Here is a 5,569-nt window from a genome sequence, read left to right as displayed (position 1 = left end):
TGGACTTTTCTCGGCCTAAAATTGATGACATTCAGTCAAGCATCCTTCATCCGGCTATTCAGGCTAACACTTTTGAAATCAAGCTGGGCACTATTCAGATGGTGCAAAATTCTGTTTCTTTCAGAGGTGCTGTGACTGAAGACCCCAACATGCATATCAGGAATTTTGTCGAGATCTGTAGTACTTTCAAATATAATGGTGTGATTGATGAGGCTATCAAGCTGAGGCTTTCCCATTCTCTCTGAGGGATAAAGCTAAGGACTGGTTATATTCTGAACCAGCTGGGTCCATCACTACTTGGCAAAATCTTGCGCAAAAGTTTCTGGTAATATTCTATCCAATGGCGAAGACTGCGGCTATGAGGAGTGCTCTTACTCAGTTTGTGCAGCAACCAACAGAATCTATGTGCGAAGCTTGGGAGCGCTACAAGGAGATGTTGAGAAAGTGTCCACATCATTGTATGCCTGAATGGATGGTGATCACTGGTTTCTATAATGGTTTGGGGGCCCAATCTCGGCCCATGCTCGATGCAGCAGCTGGAGGCGCCTTGTGTGCCAAAAGCTATATTGAGGCTTATAATCTTATTGAAACTATGGCTACAAATGAGCATCAAAACCCAACTCAAAGGATAATGCCTGGGAAGGTAGTAGGTATTCTGGAAGTAATGCAGCTACAGCTATTGCAGCGCAGCTCCAAGCACTGTCTTTGAAGGTCGATTCTTTAGCCACCTATGGAGTCAATCAGATAGCTATGGTCTGTGAGCTTTGTGCAGGTTCTCATGCTACGGATCAGTGTTCTCTCATTATTGAATATGTTCATTATGTGAACAATTATCAGTGACCGCAGCAGCCTGTGCCAGCTACTTATCATCCTAACAACAGAAATCATCCCAATTTCAGCTGGAGCAATAATCAGAATGCTATTCAGCAACCATATCAGCAAGGCGTAAGTAAACAGTTTAATCCACCTGGATTCCAGAAACCACAGCATTATGCTCAAAGGCAATCATATCCTCAACAAGGAGGTGTTGCTCCACCTTCTAGTGCTGATTTCGAGGAGCTCAAGCTGTTGTGCAAAAGTCAGGCTATTTCTATCAAGACCTTGGAAAATCAAATTGGTCAAATAGCCAATGCAGTGCTCAATCATCAACCTGGCACACTTCCCAGCGATACTGAAGTGCCAGGCAGGAAGGAAGCTAAAGAGCAAGTCAAAGCTATTACCTTAAGGTCTGGAAAAGTCGTTGATGCTGAAAAAGCGAAAGACGGAGAAGCTGAAGTTGTTGATGAAGAAGAGAAGCAAAAGGAGAAAGCGGTGGAACCAAGGAAGACTACTGTTGAACATACTCTGCCTGAGGGTAATATAAGGGAGAAATAGCTCTATCCTCCACCACCTTTCCCTAAGAGATTGCAATAACAAAAGCTGGATAAGCAGTTCGGTAAGTTTCTGGAGGTGTTCAAGAAACTTCACATTAACATACCTTTCGCTGAGGCTCTGGAGCAAATGGCTAGTAATGCAAAATTGATGAAGAGTATTCTTTCAAGGAAGGTGAAACTGGATGACCTTGAGACCGTTGCTTTAATGGAAGAGTGCAATGCTGTGCTGCAACAAAAACTACCTCCAAAGCTTAAAGATCCAGGTAGCTTCACCATTCCTTGCACCATTGGCAAGTTGTCTTTTGACAAATGCCTGTGTGATTTGGGAGTAAGCATCAATCTGATGCCATTGTCTATCTTCAAAAAGTTGAATTTGCCTGATCCAAAGCCCACCTACATGTCTCTACAATTGGATGATCTTTCTATTACATACCCACGAGGCATAGTGGAGGATGTGTTAGTAAAGGTGGATAAGCTCTTCTTCCCTGCAGACTTTGTCATTTTGGATTTCGAGGAAGATAAGAAGATTCCCATAATCTTGGGAACACCTTTCTTGGATACAGGCTGTACCTTGATAGATGTGCAGAAAGGTGAACTTACTATGAGGGTGCAGGATTAGGATGTGACATTCAATATATTCAAAGCGATGAAATTCCCTACAGAAGATGAGGAGTGCTTAAAGGTGGATCTGATTGATTCTGGGGTAACTTCAGAACTTGATCATATGCTAATGTCTGATGCCTTAGAGAAAGCCTTAGTGGGGGAGTTTGAAAGTGATGATGAGGATGGAAATGAGCAACTACAATATCTAAATGCTTCTCCTTGAAGGCGAAAGCTAGACATGCCATTTGAATCTCTTGGTACTTCTGACCTCAAGAATGCTGAAGGAAAGCTCAAACCATATATTGAGGAAACACCTACTTTGGAGCTTAAACCATTGCCTAAACACTTGAGGTATGCTTTTTTAGGTGATGCATCTACTTTACCTCTTATTATTGCATCTGACCTTTCAGGTAGTGAGGAGGACAAGCTCTTGAGGATCTTGAGAGAATTTAAATTGGCTATCGGATGGACTATAGCAGATATCAAAGGGATCAGCCCTTCGTACTGCATGCATAAAATTCTGCTAGAGGAAGGTATTAAGCCGGCTATTGAGCAACAGCGATGACTTAATCCTATCATAAAAGAAGTGGTGAAGAAAGAAATTCGGAAGTGGCTAGATGTAGGAATCATATATCCTATTTTTAACAGTTCTTGGGTGAGCCCCGTGCAATGTGTACCTAAGAAAGGAGGTATTACTGTGATAGCAAATGAGAAGAACGAGCTCATCCCCACTCGAACAGTCACATGATGGAGGGTATGCATGGATTACAGAAAGTTGAACAAAGCCACGAGAAAGGATCACTGCCCTCTTCCATTTATTGATTAGATGCTTGACAGGTTAGCTGGTCATGAGTATTATTGTCTTCTGGATGGCTATTCGGGGTATAATCATATTTGCATTGCACCAGAAGATCAAGAAAAGACTACCTTCACTTGTCCATTTGGCACGTTTGCTTTTCACAGAGTTTCGTTTGGCTTATGTGGTGTACCTGCCACTTTTCAGAGATGTATGATGGCTATATTCTCTGATATGATTAGAAACAATGTCGAAGTGTTCATGGACGACTTCTCCGTCTTTGGACATTCGTATGATGAATGTTTGAATAATCTTCATTCGGTGCTCAAAAGGTGTGTGGAAACTAATTTGGTGCTCAATTGGGAAAAATGTCACTTTATGGTGCGTGAAGGCATTATTCTTAGGCATAAGGTCTCTAGCAAGGGTCTTGAGGTGGACAAAGCCAAGGTGGGAGTCATTGAAAATCTTCCACCACCTATTTATGTGAAAGGAATCCGTAGCTTTCTTGGCCATGCGGGTTTTTATCGGCGTTTCATCAAGGACTTCTCGAAGATATCTAATCCGTTGTGCAACTTGCTCGAGAAAGATGTGCCTTTAAAATTTGATGATGAATGCTTGGCGGCATTCGAGACTCTCAAGAAGAGTTTGATAACTGCACCAGTTATTACGGCACCTGATTGGACAGAACCTTTTGAGATGATGTTTGATGCGAGTGATTATGCAGTGAGAGCAGTTCTTGGGCAGCGCAAGAATAATCTTTTTCATGTGGTCTACTATGCTAGTAAGACTCTAAATGGAGCTCAGATGAACTACACCACTACTGAGAAGGAGCTCTTGGCTATAGTCTTTGGTTTCGAAAAATTTCGATCTTATCTACTTGGGACAAAAGTGACAGTATTCACTGATCATGCTAACATTCGCTATCTAGTCTCAAAGAAGGATTCGAAGCCCAGACTTATTCGTTCGGTGCTCATGCTACAGGAATTTGAGTTAGAGATCAAGGATCGAAAAGGTACTGAGAATCAAGTAGCTGACCATCTCTCTAGATTGGAGAATCCCGATTCTACTTCACATGATAAGATATTGATTAACGAATCTTTTCCGGATGAGCAGTTGTTCACAGTTCAGGAGGAAGAGCCATGGTTCGCAGATATTGTGAACTATCTTGTCAGCAATATAATGCCTCCTAATATGAATGCAGCTCAAAAGAAGAAGTTTCTGCATGAGGTGAAGTGATACATGTGGGATGAACCGTATTTGTTTAGACAAGGAGCTGACCAGATCATCAGGAGATGTATCCCATTCTGTGAGACGGAGGGGATATTACGAGACTGCCATTCCACAGTTTATGGTGGACATTATGGTGGTGAAAAGACAGCAGCTCGTATTCTGTAAGCAGATTTTTTCTGGTCTACTTTATTTAAGGATGCGCATCAGTTCATTTTAAGGTGTGATCATTTCCAAAGAGTGGGGAATCTTACGAGGAAGGATGAGATGCCGTTAAATGTGATGCTTGAAGTCGAGGTCTTTGATGTGTGGGGAATCGATTTCATGGGACCATTTGTCTCGTCCTACAATAATCAGTAATCTTGCTGGCAGTCGATTATGTCTCAAAATGGGTAGAAGTCAAGGCTCTACCGACGAATGATTCAAAGGTAGTGCTGAATTTTCTTCGAAAGCAGATTTTCACAAGGTTTGGAACGCCACGAGTAATCATAAGTGATGAAGGGTCGCATTTATGCAACTGTAAGTTCACTTCTATGATGCAGTGCTACAATGTGAATCATCGTGTTACTACTGCCTATCATCCGCAAACGAATGGTCAAGCTGAAGTTTCTAATAGAGAGATCAAGCGCATTCTAGAGAAAGTTGTTTGTCCGTCAAGGAAGGATTGGTCTTTAAAGCTCGATGAAGCTGTTTGGGCTTACAGAACAGCATACAAGACTCCACTTGGGATGTCCCCATTCCAACTTGTTTATGGTAAGGGATGTCATTTACCTGCGGAACTTGAACATAAGGCTTATTGGGCGTTGAAGAAGTTGAACCTTGATCTAGATGCAGCTGGGAAGAAGCGAATGCTTTAGTTAAATGAACTTGATGAATTTCGACTACAAGCGTACGAGAACAACAAAATGTACAAGGAAAAAGTGAAAATGTGGCACGACAGGAAGCTATCTCCTAAGTCATTCGTGCCGGGGCAACAAGTTCTTTTATTCAACTCTCATCTCCGATTTTTTCGTGGAAAGTTAAAATCAAGGTGGTCTGGACCTTTTATTGTCAAAACTCTGTTTCCACATGGAGCGGTGGAGATTTTTGAGAATGATCCGGGCCAAGCATTCAAGGTTAATGGTCAACGATTGAAGCATTACTATGGGGACACGGCAAACCGGGAAGTGGTTAGTGCCGTTTTATTGTCAACTTGAGCAAAGTACTCTAGGTCAAGCTAATGACGTAAAAGAAGCGCTTCTTGGGAGGCAACCCAAGAATTGTGACTATAGGAACCCGTAGAAGTTAGTAACCTATCCAAAACCACAAAAAAATCAAAAAAAATTGGGCAAGAAAAATTTTTCCAGAAACCATCTGGGCGCTCGCGCAGCTTTGCTGAGCGGCCACTCAGGACCTAACTACTGGAAAAAATTTTGCCTTATAAAAAAACAGAAAAACACAAAATTAAAATATAAACCCACAACCCACGATTTCTTTTCCCATAACCCACGTTTTATCTCCCAAAAAACCCCACTCCTATTCAAATTTTAACCCTAATTCCTACCCTAAATATACATACAACTCCTCCATA

At 41.9% G+C, this 5,569-nt stretch overlaps 1 non-coding gene across 1 annotated transcript; it reads right to left on the bottom strand.

Moving 5' to 3' along the window:
- Positions 1 to 355: 355 nt before the first annotated feature.
- Positions 356 to 462, bottom strand: LOC141699108 (small nucleolar RNA R71). Its single transcript, XR_012565595.1, has one exon. It is a non-coding gene; the product is annotated as a small nucleolar RNA R71 (small nucleolar RNA).
- Positions 463 to 5,569: the final 5,107 nt, after the last annotated feature.

The sequence above is a fragment of the Apium graveolens genome, chromosome 11, assembly GCF_009905375.1.
Source record: "Apium graveolens cultivar Ventura chromosome 11, ASM990537v1, whole genome shotgun sequence".
NCBI classification, from domain to species: Eukaryota; Viridiplantae; Streptophyta; class Magnoliopsida; order Apiales; family Apiaceae; genus Apium; species Apium graveolens.
This window is presented reverse-complemented; position numbering and strand designations above follow the sequence as displayed.